The following is a 16,132-nucleotide window of genomic DNA, read 5'->3' on the forward strand; positions in this document are numbered from 1 at the left end:
GACAGAGCAGGTAGTGAAATAGAAATGCAAAGATAGAGTTACTAAAACTAAAACATCGAGGTTTAGAGAAAAAGAGACACACCAGGCTAAGAAACAGTCACAAACAACAGAGGTTGAAAAAATAAAAATTAGAGTCCTGAAGCAGGTGGATACCAAGGAAAGCTAAGACAACGAGACGGACAATGACCCAGGCACTGCTTCTGAACCTTTTCCCCTGCCATGTTTGGAGGGAGAAGGAAGAGCGGCAGACCCTATATCCTCTTTGTTCAACTCTTCCAAGTTTAAAACCATCAACTCTTGACTTCTAGACATCAACAAAGATTAATTAGTCAATCTCAAAGGAGAATAAACAAAGTTTTTTGTTTGTTTGTTTGTTTAACTCTCTGGTGGAAGCTGGTGTGGTGGCTCACGCCTGTAATCCCAACTTGGGCCCAAGAATTCAAGACTAGCCTGGGCAACACAGCAATACCCTGTCTCTAAAACAGAGAAACAAACAAAAAATCCTGTGGGGGAAAAAGGATGTGACACATGAGAAAAGGAATAAACTGCTCCAGCCAAAATTTACTCCTTCAAAATATATTTAGCCCATGAAGCAGGACCCAATTTTAGAAAATACCTAATTCTTGAGTTAATGGGTGCAGCACACCAGCATGGCACATGTATACACATGTAACTAACCAGCACATTGTGCACATGTACCCTAAAACTTAAAGTATAATAATAATAATAAAAAGAAAATACCTAATTCTTATTCTCAAAAGAGGACATTGCATATTTTTTTAAAAAACAGGCCAAGATAAATGGAGTACCATGAAATTAAAACCACAATAACCGGCCGGGCGCGGTGGCTCACGCCTGTAATCCCAGCACTTTGGGAGGCGGAGGAGGGCAGATTGCCCAAGCTCAGAAACTGGGGACCAGCCTGGGCAACATGGTGAAACCCCGTCTCTACTAAGATACAAAAAATTAGCTGGGCCTGCCGGTGTGCCTGTAGTCCCACCTACTTGGGAGGCTGAGGCAGGAGAATTGCTTGAACTCGGGAGGCAGAGGTTACAGTGAGCTGAGATCGCGCCACTGCACTCCAGCCTGGGCCACAGAGTGAGACTCCCTCTCAAAGAAAAAAAAAAAAAAAGGGCTGGGTGCGGTGGCTCACGCCTGTAATCCCAGCACTTTGGGAGGCCGAGATGGGCGGATCACAAGGTCAGGAGATCGAGACCATCCTGGCTAACATGGTGAAACCTCGTCTCTACTAAAAATACAAAAAAAAAAAAAAAATTAGCCGGGCGTGGTGGCGAGTGCCTGTAGTCCCACCTACTCCGGAGGCTGAGACAGGAGAATGGCGTCAACCCGGGAGGCGGAGCTTGCAGTGAGCCGAGGTCACGCCACTGCACTCCAACCTGGGTGACAGAGCAAGACTCCGTCTCAAAAAAAAAGTAGACTTGATGCAGAAGAGTACATCAGCAATATAGAAGATAAACATGAGAAAATTTTCAAGAATATAGAACAAAGTGATGGAATCCTGTAAGAGAAGATAATGGGGATGGACAGCATCTAGGGATTCTAACTCTAGGCATCCCCACAGGAAGACAGAGCAAATCGGTTAGAGCGAATAATCAAAATTACAATTGGAGAAAAGTTTCCTTAGGTTGCAAAAAGGTCTGAGGTGGAGGTGGGAAATAGAGTGGGTTCACTGAGATTGAGAAAAATTAAGAAGAAACCAACAACAACACATAATCTGGGAAAATCATTAAGTTTCAGGGATAAAGAACAAACACTAATAGACCCAATTAGGGAAAAAATGTTATTTATAAAAAAGCTGGCCAGCAGGCACGGTGGCTCGTGCCTGTAATCCCAGCACTTTGGGAGGCCGAGGCGGGCGGATCATGAGGTCAGGAGTTCTAGACCAGCCTGGCCAACATGGCAAAACCCCGTCTCTTCTAAAAATACAAAAATTAGCTGGGTATGGTGGTGTGTGCCTGTAATTCCAGCTTCTTGGGAGGCTGAGGCAGGAGAATTGCTTGAATCCAGGAGGTGGAGGTTGCAGTGAGCCGAGATCGTGCCACTGCACTCCAGTCTGGGCAACAGAGTGAGACTCCGTCTCCGGGGGAAAAAAAAGATGGCTGGGCGAGGTGGCTCACACCTGTAATCCCAGCACTTTGGGAGGCTGAGGCAGGTGGATCACCTGAGGTCAGGAGTTCGAGACCAGCCTGGCCAATGTGGTAAAACCTTGTCTCTACTGAAAATACAAAAATTAGCCGAGCATCATGGCTGGCACCTGTAATCCTAGCTACTTGGGAGGCTAAGGCAGGAGAATCGCTTGAACCCGGAAGGCATAGATTGCAGTGAGCCGAGATTGCACCATTGCACTCCAGTCTGGGTGATAAGAACGAGACTCCATTTAAAAAAAAAAAAAGCTAAAAACTGGCTTTATTCAGATTTTTCCTCTGCAACACTTAAAAGCCAAAGGAAAGTAGAATAAGATTGACAACACTTTGAAGGGGTAGGTTTCGACCCTTCATAGATTCATAGATGGTGGCAAGAACGAGACTCCATCTCAAAAAAAAAGCTAAAAACTGGCTTTCTGGCCGGGCGCGGTGGCTCACGCCTGTAATCCCAGCACTTTGGGAGGCCGAGGCGGGCGGATCACGAGGTCAGGAGATCGAGACCATCTTGGCTAACACGGTGAAACCCCGTCTCTACTAAAAATACAAAAAATTAGCCGGGCGAGGTGGCGGGCACCTGTAGTCCCAGCTATTCGGGAGGCTGAGGCAGGAGAATGGCATAAACCCCGGGGGGCGGAGCCTGCAGTGAGCCGAGATCGCGCCACTGCACTCCAGCCTGGGCGACAGAGCGAGACTCCGTCTCAAAAAAAAAACAAAAAAAAAAACTGGCTTTCTTCAGATTTCTCCTCTGCAACACTTAAAAGACAAAGGAAAATATAACAAGATTGACACTTTGAAGGGGTAGATTTTGACCCTTCATAGATGATTTCATTCACTCCAGTGCCTTAATTCCTCCTAGATCTTTTTTTTTTTTTTTTTTTTTTGGAAAATTATATATAAAAGGAGACGGGGGCCGGGCGTGGTGGCCCACGCCCGTAATTCAGCACTTTGGGAGGCCGAGGTGGGCGGATCACCTGAGGTCAGGAGTTTGAGATAAGCCTGGCCAACATGGTGAAACCCTGTCTCTACTAAAAATACAGAAAAATTAGTTAGGCATGGTGGCTCATACCTGTAATCCCAGCTACTTGGGAGGCTGAGGCGGGAAGATCTCTTGAACTCAGGAGGTGGAGGTTGCAGTGAGCAGAGATCACACCACTGCACTCTAGCCTGAGTAACACAGTGAGACTCCATCTCAAAAAAAAAAAAATAGAGAGAGACGGGGTCTCATTGTTGCCCAGACTGGTTTTGAACTCCTGGCCTCAAACCATTCTCCTACTTCAGCCTCCCAAGTAACTGAGACTATTGGTATGCACCTCCTTCCTCCCAGATCTTTTTTTTTTTTTTGAGAGAGTCTCACTCTGTTGCCCAGGCTGGAGTGTGGTAGGGCGATCTCGGCTCACTGCAACCTCCACCTCCCAGGTTCAAGCAATTTTTCTGCCTCAGCCTCCCGAGTAGCTGGGATTACAGGCATGCACTACCACGCCCAGCTAATTTATTTTTTGTACTTTTAGTAGAGGCGGGGTTTCACCATATTGGCCAGGCTGGTCTCAAACTCCTGACCTCGTGATCTGCCCACCTCGGCCTCCCAAAGTGCTAAGAATACAGGTGTGAGCCACCGTGCCCCTCATTTCCCAGGTCTTTATTGCTCAGAAGATCTCTCCTGAATTCCAGGTCAGCATGTCCACCTGCACACAGGACAGCTCCATGTGACATCCCACAGGTGTTTCAGTGCCGCAAATTTAAACCACCATTGGTTAACTGCATGAGTTCTGTGCTGAGACTGTTTGAATCTTGGCTGCTCTGCTTACCAGCTATGTGACCTTGTCCTCATTTTCCTCAGACTTAAAATGGGATCACAATAATGCCTACCTCACATAAGTCTGTTGGACAGAGTACATAAGACAACATATGTGAAGAGCCTGACACATATTATGTTATGTACCCACTAAATGTTATCTGTTACCTACCTCACCTAAACCTGTTGTTTATCTTGTATCTGTGGATAGCATCACCTTCACCCAGACACTTAAGTTGGAGAGTTCACTATAATCTTTAACAACACATTTTACCTCAAGCCTTACCCTGTACCCCATCCAATCAATTATGAACTATAAATTCTGTTTCTTTAATAGTTCAGAAGTCTTTACTACCTAAAGTGTGATCTCCAGGCCAGGTGTGGTAGCTCATGTGTGTAATCCCAGCACTTTGGGAGGCTGAGGCAGGAGGATTGTTTGAGCTCAGGAGTTTGAGACTGGGCAACATAGGGAGACCCCATCTCTACATAAAATTTTACAACTAGCCAGGTGTGGCCGGGTGTGGTGGCTCACATCTATAATCCCAGCACTTTGGGAGGCCGAGGTGGGGTGGATCGCTTGAGGTCAGGAGTTCAAGACCAGCCTGGCCAACATGTTGAAACCCTGCCTGTACTAAAAATACAAAAATTAGCTGGGTATGGTGGTGGCATGTGCCTGTAATTCCAGCTACTCAGGAGGCTGAGGCAGGAGAATCACTTGAACCCGAGAGGCGGAGGTTGCGGTGAGCCAAGATCACGCCATTGCACCCCAGCCTGGGTGACAAGAGCGAAACTCCATCTCAAAAAAAAAAAAAAAAAACAAATACACCTGTAATCCCAGCACTTCGGGAGACCGAGACGGGCGGATCACGAGGTCAGGAGATCAAGACCATCCTGGCTAACACGGTGAAACCCCGTCTCTGCTAAAAATACAAAAAATTAGCTGGGCGTGGTGGCAGGCACCTGTAGTCCCAGCTACTAGGGAGGCTGAGGGAGGAGAATGGCATGAACCTGGGAGGTGGAGCTTGCAGTGAGCCGAGATAGTGCCACTGCAGTCCAGCCTGGGTGACAGAGCGAGACTCCTCAAAAAAAAAAAAAAAATACAAATACAAAAATTAGTCAGGCATGGTGGCAGACCCCTGTAATCCCAGCTACTTAGGAGGCTGAGGCACAAGAATTGATTGAACCCAGGAGGGGCGGAGGTTGCAATGAGCCAAGATCGTGCCACTGCACTCCAGCCTAGGCAACAGAGCAAAACTCCATCTCAAAAAAACAAACAAACAAAAAACTAGCCAGTGTAGTGGCACCCATGGCCCCAGCTACTCAGGAGGCTGAGAGGGAGGATCAGCTTAGCTGGGAGGTCGAGGTTGCAATGAACCGTGATTGCACCACTGCATTCCAGCCTTGGAGACAGAGCAAGACATCAACAGACATCAAAAAAAAGTAAGTCTCGTAAAACAATAAAAGTGGTATCCAGACCAGCAGCATCAGCATTATTCACAAGTTTGTTAGAAATGCAGCATCTCAGACCCAACCTGAATAAAATCAGGATTTTAATAAGATACCCAGGTGATTGATATGCATGTTAAACTTTGAGAAGCACTGTTTTTATTTATTTTACTTTTTTTTTGAGATGAAGTTCTGCTCTGTCACCCAAGCTGGAGTGCAGTGGCACAATCTCAACTCACTACAACCTTTGCTTCCCTGGTTCAAGCAATTCTCCTGCCTCAGCCTCCTGAGTAGCTAGGATTACAGGTGCCCACCACCACACCCAGCTAATTTTTGTATTTTTGGTAGAGACAGGGTTTTGCCATGTTGGCCAGGCTGATCTTGCACTCCTGACCTGAGGTGATCCGCCCACCTCGGCCTCCCAAAGTGCTGGGATTACAGGCATGAGCCACCGTGCCTGGCTGAGAAGCACTGTTTTAAATGTCACCACTTCATCCCCGGTGCCACTCTGCTGGTTCATGTGTTGTGTCAACTCTCTAACCAAGGCTACCACAATATCCTTAATTAAGTTTTCTGCTTTCAGTGTGCCCTGGTCCAATTGTTTCTTTCTCTCTCTTTTTTTTTTTTTTTTTGAGATGGAGTCTCGCTCTGTCGCCCAGGCTAGAGTGCAGTGGCGTGATCTCGGCTCACTGCAAGCTCTGCCTCCCGGGTTCATGCCATTCTCCTGCCTCAGCCTCCCGAGTAGCTGGGACTACAGGCACCTGCCACCACGTCCAGCTAATTTTTGGTATTTTTAGTGGAGACAGGGTTTCACCGTGTTAGCCAGGATGGTCTTGATCTCCTGACCTCATGAGCCGCCCGCCTCGGCCTCCCAAAGTGCTGGGATTACAGGCATGAGACACCGCGCCCGGCCATTTCTTTCTCCTAAACGCAGATCAATCTTTCCACAACAAATCTGACTGTCCCTCCTCCTCTTCTTCTTCTTCTTTTTTTTTTTTTTTTAATTTTTTAGGAGACAGGGTTTTGCTCTGTTGTCCAGGCTGGAGTGCAGTGGTATAATCATAGCTCACTGCAGCCTTGAACTCCTGGGCTGAAGCCATCCTGCTGCCATAGCCTCCCAAGTAGCCAGGACTACAGGCACGTACCACCATGCCTGGCTAATTTTTAAAATTTTTTGTAGAGACAAGATCTCACCGTGTTACCCAGGCTGGTTTCAAACTCCTAGCCTCAAATGATCCTCCCATTTTGGCCTCCCAAAGTTCTAGGCTTACAGGCATAAGCCACCACGCCTGGCTGTCCCTCCCCTTCTTTTTTTTTTTTTTTTTTTTGAGGTGGAGTCTTGTTCTGTTGCCCAAGCTAGAGTGCAGGGGCACAATCTTGGCTCACTGCAACCTCTGCCTCCCAGGTTCAAGCAATTCTCCTGCCTCAACCTCCCAAGTAGTTGGGACTTCAGGTGCATGCCGCCACACTCAGCTAATTTTTTGTATTTTAGTAGAGACAGGTGTTGCCCAGGCTGGTCTCACACTCCTGAGCTCAGGCAATCCACCGCCTCGGCCTCCCAAAGTACTAGGATTACAGGCGTGAGCCACTGCACCCAGCCTGTCCCTCTCCTTCTTAAGTGGCTCCCCATCACACTCAGAGTGAGAGCTTTGCTGGCTACCTCTCCACCCTAATCTCCTCTTCTCTCCCTGACCCTTGCTTTCCATGCACCAGCCATGCTAATCTACCCTCCGTACTCTCGTGTCTTTTGGTTTTAGCATGTATCAGTCTCCCTCCCTGTAACATGTTGTCTCTGCACTATTCCAGCATTGGTGGACATTTAAAACTACTACACTGTTATGGGATGATGCGTCTGACTGTTAATTTTCTCCAGAGAGTGCCTCTTGCCTAGTTCCATGGGCACTAAGCAACCTTATGATTAGAGCTTGGGTTCACTTGTGGTTTTCTGATGGGGAAAGTTCCCTGACCAGAGGACAACCCCATTTGGGTCCTATGGCAATGACTGTTCATTCTAAGATGGGGTTTAGTCTCATCGGTCTCTACTGAGTCAGGTTAGCATGAGCCAGGCCCAGAGGGAACAATCATCTAGCTCCACTGACAACAACAAGTTTCTGGAAACACAGTGGAGAAGTAGCCTCTGGAACATGGTAAGACAATAACTAAGCTACCATCTAAGCATAAGGCCGACTACCTGAATGTCTTTCTTATTGACTCAATACGGTGGCAATAATTCACAGATCTGCAGAATCTTAGAAAACAATGGACATCTACCCAGCATTGACTCCTCCTTCTGGTAGCAGCAACCTAGATTTTTTTTTTTTTTTTTTTGAGATAGAGTCTTGCTCTTGTCATCCACACTGGAGTGCAATGGCACAATCTTGGCTCACTGCAACCTCTGCCTCCGGGGTTCAAGTGATTCTCCAGCCTCAGCCTCCAGAGTAGGTGGGATTACAGGCACTCACCACCATGCCCAGCTAATTTTTGTATTTTTAGTAGAGATGGGGTTTCACCACGTTGGCCAGGCTGGTCTCAAACTTCTGACCTCAGTTGAGCTGCCCACCTCGGCCTCCCAAAGTGCTGGGATTACAGGCATGAGCCACCATGCCCGGCCAACCCAGTTTTTATTTGGTGACCTGTCCCTTCTGCACTCATGTAGTTTGAAGGGCTGGCCTCATCCCCAAGTTCAAGAGAACCATGTGACCCAGGGCTCCCTAATCAGAATCACAGACATTGGTTCAAAGGATGGGCATGTGACCTGATTCAAGCCAATGATATTCAGCTCAGACTTTTGCAGAAACTATTAGGAAAAAGGTGTTCCCTTTTTGCTGGGGTGGTGGGAAGTGAATGTGAGTCTGTGGCCAGACATGCCACGATGCAAGAAACACCCTCCGAGGGGAAGACAGAGATGAAGACAATTCCTTCGTGCTGCAGTTTGAGGCTGTATATAGCTAAGCCTGAACTTTAGGTTTCTGTCACTTAAAGCCATAAGAGTTCTGACTAATGCACTACCCAATTAACTCATTTTTCTGCAGAAATTGCTCAGAACTGTGCAATAAATTGTGAGACATGAATCAGAAACTCATGAATGATGAAATGAGAGAAAAGAACTGGCAATGAGCCTTGAAACTAGCTAAAGATAGAGAGATAACGGAATAAAAACGCCACTCAGTAGAGACTGATACTGATAAGTTGAAATAATTGTTGCTATGGTAACAAACAAAATGCAAAATAAAAAGTTGAGAACGAAGATCTTTAAAAATAGGGTTTTAAACCTGAGATTATGCAGTGGAAACCAGGGAAGAAGAAAGAGGATAGAAAAGCCAGAGACTATGTCTTTGTTTTATGTAACATGAGGATAAGTTATTTTAAAAAATATATAAGTTCATATAATTTTTCAGTGTAAAAAGCCTTATGTATACCTTATAATTCATTACATGAGACGAAAGGAACAACGTAATTCATACAGCAAAAATCAAGAGTCTTAGGAAGTATACTAGATACTTTCCTCACATTTGTAAATTAAAAAAAGAAATGGCAAGAAATTATAAACAAGAATATCAAAACACCAGAAAATTAGAAAATTAGATGAGCAAAGGTTAGATTACGTATAACAAGCCAAATGTAAACAAGTAAAAATGTAAACTTCTAAAATTACTATTTAAAATATTAAAACTTCAGATCACATCAAAAAGCAAACTGAATATATACTGTTGTTTAAAAAGATATGCCTATTTATGTGTGTGTATATATATAGTATTTATATGCATATATATACACATTAGTAGTATGTATATTAATAATATATATAATATAAAAAGGCTTTGTTACCGGACATGGTGGCTCACACCTGTAATCCCACTGCTTTGAGAGGCTGAGGTGGGAGGATTACTTGAGGCCAGGAGTTCAAGACCAGCCAGGTCAACATAGCAAGACTCTGTCTCTACAAAAATAAAAATTAAAAAATTAACTGAGCGTGGTGGTACACACTTGTAGTTCCAGCTATCCAGGAGGCTGAGGCAGGAGAATCCCTTAAGCTCAGGAGTTAGAGGCTGCGGTAAGCTATGATCACATCACTGCACTCCAGCCTGGCCAACAGAGCAAAATCCTGTCTCAAAAAAAAAAAAGGCATTATGAAACTAAAGGCACCAAATAACATAACAACACAAAACAAGAAGCAGAGCCGGGTGTGGTGGCACATACTTATCGTCCCAGCTACTCAGGAGACAGAGGCTGGAGGATCACTTAAGACTATTAAGACTGGAGGTTTGAAGCTGTAGTGCCATATGATCATGCTTGTGAATATGCACTGCATTCCAGCCTGGGCAACATAGCAAGATCTGGTCTCTTTAAAAAAAAAAAAGTCTATAGGAACACAGCTAATAGAAACACAGTTATAGGCTGGGCTCAGAGGCTCACACCTGTAATCCCAGTGCTTTGGGAGGCCAAAGCAGGAGGATTTCTTGAGGCCAGGAGTTACAGATCATCCTGGGCAATGTAGCGAAGCCCCTCTCTAAAACAAAAAAGTTTTAAAAATTAGTCACATGTGGTGGCATGCATCTGCAGTCCTATCTACTTGGGAGACTGACATGGAAGGATGGCTTGAGCTCAGGAGTTTGAGGCTGCAGTGAACTATAATTATAGTAAAATATGATATACCATTATCAGACTGTGACATATAAACAAAAATAAAGATGAGCTAAACAGCAGAATTAGTAAGGTATAAAAACTTACGCTGTGTCCTCCACCTGCATAAAATACATCACCACCACTCCCAGTATCTCTGGAACATTTACAACAACTTATCCTTTACTGGACCACAAAATTTGTTTTTGTTTTGTTTTTTTTTTTTTTTGAGATGTAGTTTCGCTCTGTCGCCCAGGCTGGAGTGCAGTGGCACGGTCTCAGCTCACTGCAACCTCCATCTCCCTGGTTCAAGCAATTCTCCTGCCTCAGCTTCCCAAGTAGCTGTGATCACAGGCACCCACTGCCACGCCCTAAGTTTTGTATTTTTAGTAGAGACTGGGTTTCACCATGTTTGCCAGGCTGGTCTCCAACTCCAGCCCTCAGGTGATCTGCCCACCTCGGCCTCCCAAAGTGCTGGGATTACAGGCATGAGCTACCACACCTGGCCCACAAAATTTTTTAATAAATCCAAATAAGCAAAAATTGTTGAGGTCAAATCCTCTGATCACAGCACAGTTTAACAAATGAACAATCATACGAAGTTTAAAATTAACAAACATCCTACTAAGTGCTTTATTAGAACATTAGCAGACATTCTACTGACTAAGATTTCAGTCAGATGGCCAGACGCGGTGGCTTACACCTGTAATCCCAGCACTTTGGGAGGCCGAGGAGGGCGGATCAACTGAAGTCAGGAGTTTCGAGACCAGCCTGGCCAACATGGTGAAACCTTGTCTCTACTAAAAATACAAAAATTAGCTGGGCGTGGTGGTGCATGCCTGTAATCCCAGCTACTTGGGGGAGGCTGAGCGAGGAGAATCACTTGAACCTGGGAGGCAGAGGCTGCAGTGAGCCGAAATCGCGTCATTGCACTCCAGCCTGGGCGACGAGTGAGACTCCATTTAAAAAAAAAAAAAAGGTTTCAGTCGGGAAGCCAGGTGCAGTGGCTAACACCTATAATCCCAGCACTTTGGGAGGCTGAGGCAGGTGGATCACTTGAGGTCAGCAGTTCAAGACCAGCCTGGCCAACATGGTGAAACCCAAATTAGCCAGGCGTGGTGGCAGGTGACTGTAATCCCAGCTACTTGGAAGGCTGAGGCAGGAGAATCACTTGAGCCCAGGAGGCAAAGGTTGCAGTGAGCCGAAATTGGGCCGTTGCACTCCATCTTGGGCGAGTGAGACTCTGTCTCTCAAAAAAAAAAAAAAAAGGTTTCAACCAGAAAGGAAATAATACAGTAACAGGCCAGGAGCATGATGGCTAACACCTGCAATCTCAGCCCTTTAGGAAGCAGAGGTGGGAAGATTGCCTGAGGCCAGGAGTTTGAGACCAACCTGGGCAACATAGTGAGACCCTGTCTCTAAAAAAATTCAAAAAATAAGCCGGGCACGGTGACTCATGCCTGTAATCCCAGCACTTTGGGAGGCTGTGGTGGGCGGATCACGAGGTCAAGAGATCGAGACCATCCTGGCCAACATGGCGAAACCCCGTCTCTACTCTAAATACAAAAATTAGCTGGGCATAGTGGCGTGCACCTGTAGTCCCAGCTATTCGGGAGGCTGAGGCAGGAGAATTGCTTGAAACCAGGAAGCGGAGGTTGCAGTGAGCCGAGATCATGCCACTGCACTCCAGCCTGGCAACAGAGAGAGACACCATCTCAAAAAGAAAAAAAACAGAAAAAATTTAAAAAAAAATTAGCTGAGTGTGGTGGTGCATGCCTATAGTCCCAGCTGCTCGGGAGGCTGAGGGTGGAGGATCCCTGGAGCCTGGGAGTTCCAAGTTACAGTGAGCTATGATTGAGGCTCACTGCAGCCTCAACCTCCTGGGCTCAAGCCATCCTCCTACCTCAGTCTCCCAAGTAGCTGGGACTACAGGTGTGTGCCACCATGCCCAGCTCATTTTTTTATTGTTTGTAGAGACAAGGTCTTGCTATGTTGCCCAGGCTGGTCTCAAACTCCTAGGCTCAAGCAATCCTGCCTTGGTCTCCCAAAGTGCTGGGATTATAGGTGTGAGTCACTGTTCCCAGCCGAGACCCTGTCTCATAAAAAGAAAAGAAAAGAAAAAAAAAAAAAAAGGCTGGGTGCAGTGGTTCACACCTGTAATCCCAGCACTTTGGGAGGCAGAGGCAGGCAGATCACCTGAGGTCAGGAGTTCGAGACCAGCCTGACCAACATGGCAAAACGCTGTCCCTACTAAAAACACAAAAAATTAGCTGGGCGTGGTGGCAGGCACCTGTAATCCCAGCTACTTGGGAGGCTGAGGCAGGGAGAATTGCCTGAACCTGGGAGGCAGTGGTTGCAGTGAGCTGAGATCATGCCACTGCACTCCAGCCTGGGCAACAGAGCAAGACTTTAAAAAAAAAAAAAAAAGAAGAAGAAGAAAGAAAGAGAGATAGAGAAAAGCAAAGAGGAGAAGAGAAAAGAAAGAAAAGAAAAGAGAGAGGCTGGGCATGGTGGCTCATGCCGGTAACCACAGCACTTTGGGAGGCCAAGGTGGGCGGATCACGAGGTCAGGAGATCAAGACCATCCTGGCTAACATGGTGAAACCTTGTCTCTACTTAAAATACAAAAACATTAGCCAGGCGTGGTGGCGGGCGCCTGTAGTCCCAGCTACTTAGGAGGCTGAGGCAGGAGAATGGCATGAACCCAGGAGGCGGAGCATGCAGTGAGCCGAGATCGTGCCACTGTACTCCAGCCTGGGTGACAGAGCGAGACTCCGTCTCAAAAGAGAGAGAGAGAGAGGGAGGGAGGGAGAGAGAGAGAGAGAAAAAAAAAAGAGAGATGCAGTAACACTCTTTGGAAAATCATGAAAATAATACAACTACTACTACAAACTTGGAAGACAATTCCTTTAATATTAGGCTGGGGTGGCCCCTGGCATTGATATTATGTAACATTGCTTTGGCCCAAATAAGAGCAGCTGCCTTTTATCTCCTTTTCGGGGTTCCTCTTATCTGCCCATTCCTTAAATTCTAGTGTGTCCTCCCCTTACCAGTTAGAATCTTTCAGCTGTAAGTCCAAAAAGCCCTGAGTCAAACACGAACAGGACCAGGGTGAGCTGAGTGAGGCACCTGGGGTGTACATTTAAGGAGATGCTCACTCTCAGGGTTGGCAAGTGTAGCATCAGCATCCGAGAGTGAGCACCTCCTTCAATATTCTGTCCTAGGTGCTCAACTAGGACACAACTTTGGTTCTGGCCAAACTCAGTTGGTACAAACAGTAAAGGCACATGCTTTCTCATCTAACACAGGTAGGGCTCTGACTCCTCTTCTCTGCTCTTTTTGAGGCACTGCCCTCCTCTCTGTGTTGGCATTATCCTCAAGCAAGTAGGGAGGTGGCTGTAGTGGATCCAGACAGCACATGGTACCACACTATTCAAAGGCAGAAAGGGACTGTCCCTCTGGGAGCCTCCTCAGGAGTAAGAAGCCCCCCAGCAGCAGCAGTCTTCCCCTCATGCTTCACTGGCATGCTAGGTTGCATGCCCACCCTATCTAATCACCATTTCTACTTATAGTATTTTCTAGTTTTTTTGTTTTTTGTTTTTTGTTTTTTTTGAGACGGAGTCTTGCACTGTCACCCAGGCTGGAGTGCAATGGCGTGATCTCAGCTCACTGCAACCTCTGCCTCCCAGGTTTAAGCAATTATCCTGCCTCAGCCTCCTGAGTAGCTGGGATTACAGGTGCCTGTCACCATGTCTGGTGTACTTTTAGTAGAGTCAGGGTTTCACCATGTTGGCCATGTTGGCCAGGCTGTTCTCGAACTCCTGACCTCAGGTGATCCACCTGCCTCAGCCTCCCAAGTGTTGGGATTACAGGCGTGAGCCACCATGCCCGGTCGAGAACTGTTCTTAATTTAAAAAAATGAATTAACTTACAGTAAAACTGACTTTTAAAATGTACACAGTAGTAGTTCTATTAGTCTTTTGGTTTTTGGTTTGTGTTTTTTTTGAGGCAGAGTCTCACTCTGTTGCCCAAGCTGGAGTGCAGTGGCATGATCATGGCTCACTTCAGCCTTGACCTCCTAGGCTCAAGGGATTCTCTCACCTCAGCCTCCCTAGTAGCTAGGACTACAGGCATGTAACACCATGTCCAGCTAATTTTTGTATTTTTTTGCAGAGACCGGATTTCACCATGTTGCCCAGGCTGACCTCAAACTCCTGGGCTCAAGTGATCCACCTGCCTTGCCTTGGCCTCCCAAAGTGCTGGGATTAAGTTCTGAGTCTTAACACATGTATAGAGTTAGTAACTATCCCTACAATAAAGCTATACAAGACTTCATCACCATCCTCCACCCAAAAAACTCCCTTGTGTTGTCCCTTTATAGTCATATTCTCCCCTACCCTGAAACCCTAGCAACCAACCCATTGGTCTGTTTGCTATCACTATAGTTTTGTATTTTCAAGAATGTAATATATGTATATGGAATTATAAAGTGTCTTAGTTTGGGCTGCTGTCACAAAATACTATACGCTGGTGGCTGAGACAGCAAGCATTGATTTCTCATGGTTCTGGAGGCTGGGAAGTACAAGATCAAGGCGCTGGATGACCTGGTATCTCTTAAGAGCCCACTTCCTGGCTTGCAGACAGCTGCCCTTTCACATATACTCACATGGTCAAGAGACAGCTGATCTCTCTTGTGTCTCCTCTTTAAGAGCACTACTCCTTTTCTTTTTTTCTTTTTTTCTTTCTTTTTTCTCTTTCTTTTTTCTTTTTTTTCTTTCTTTTTTCTTTTTTTGAGACAGAGTCTCACTCTGTCACCCAGGCTGGAGTGCAGTGGCATGATCTCGGCTCTGCAACCTCCACCTCCCAGGTTCAAGCAGTTCCCTTGCCTCAGCCTCCCGAGTAGCTGGGACTACAGGTGTGTGCCACCACATCCAGCTAATTTTTGTATTTTTTAGTAGAGACGGGGTTTCACCATGTTGGCCAGGATGGTCTTGATCTCCTGACCTCGTGATCTGCCCGCCTTGGACTCCTAAAGTGCTGGGATTACAGGCATGGACCACCGCGCCCAGCCACACAATTTGTGTATCCTTTCAGCAATGGAAGGACATTGGTTGTTTTCCAGTTTGGGGCGGTTATGAATACAGCTGCTCTAAACATTTATGTATAGGTTTTTATATGATCATAAGTTTCATTTCTCTAGAGTAAACACTCAGGAGTGGGATTGCTGGATGATATGGTAACTTTATTGAAAAAAAAAAAAAAGGCCCAGCACGGTGGCTCACACCTGTAATCCCAGCACTTTGGGAGGCTGAGGCGGGCGGATCACGAGGTCAGGAGATCGAGACCATCCTGGCTAACACAGTGAAACCCCATCTCTACTAAAAATACAAAAAAATTAGCCGGGCATGATGGCAGGCGCCTGTAGTCCCAGCTACTTCGGAGGCTGAGGCAGAAGAATGGCGTGAACCTGGGAGGCGGAGCTTGCAGTGAGCCAAAATCACGCCACTGCACTCTAGCCTGGGCAACAAAGCGAGACTCCGTCTCAAAACAAAACAAAACAAAACAGAAACTTGGTCGGGCACGGTGGCTCAGGCCTGTAATCCCAGTACTTTGGGAGGCTGAGGTGGGTGGATCATGAGGTCAGAAGTTGGAGACCAGCCTGGCCAATGTGGTGAAGTCCCATCTCTACTAAAAATACAAAAATTAACTGGGCATGGTGGCAGTTGCTTGTAATCCCAGGAGGCTCAGGCAGGAGAATCACTTGAACCTGGGAGGTGGAGGTTGCAGTGAGCCGAGATCGTGCGATTGCACTGCAGCTTGGATGACAAGAGCGAAACTCCGTCTCAAAACAACAAAACAAAAAAAAAAAACTTGCCAAACTGTTTTTCAGAGTGATGGTGTATTTTATATTCCCCACTTATGGCATTGTCAATATTTTTTATTTTAGCTATTCTAGTAGATGTGTGTAGTGGTATCTCCTACGTTTTCTTTCTTTCTTTTCCTTTTTTTTTTTTTTTTTTGAGAAAAGGTCTCACTCCATCACCCAGGCTGGAGTGCAGTGGCACAATCATGGCTCACTGTAGCCTTGACCTCCTGGGTTCAAGGG

The 16,132-nt window shown here is 46.2% G+C and overlaps 1 long non-coding RNA gene across 1 annotated transcript in view; it reads left to right on the plus strand.

Moving 5' to 3' along the window:
• Positions 1 to 16,132, plus strand: part of LOC129529595 (uncharacterized) — a 40,583-nt gene that overhangs the window by 1,248 nt on the left and 23,203 nt on the right. The gene's annotated exons all lie outside the window — the stretch shown is intronic.

Source organism: Gorilla gorilla, chromosome 23, assembly GCF_029281585.2.
Source record: "Gorilla gorilla gorilla isolate KB3781 chromosome 23, NHGRI_mGorGor1-v2.1_pri, whole genome shotgun sequence".
Classification (NCBI taxonomy): domain Eukaryota; kingdom Metazoa; phylum Chordata; class Mammalia; order Primates; family Hominidae; genus Gorilla; species Gorilla gorilla.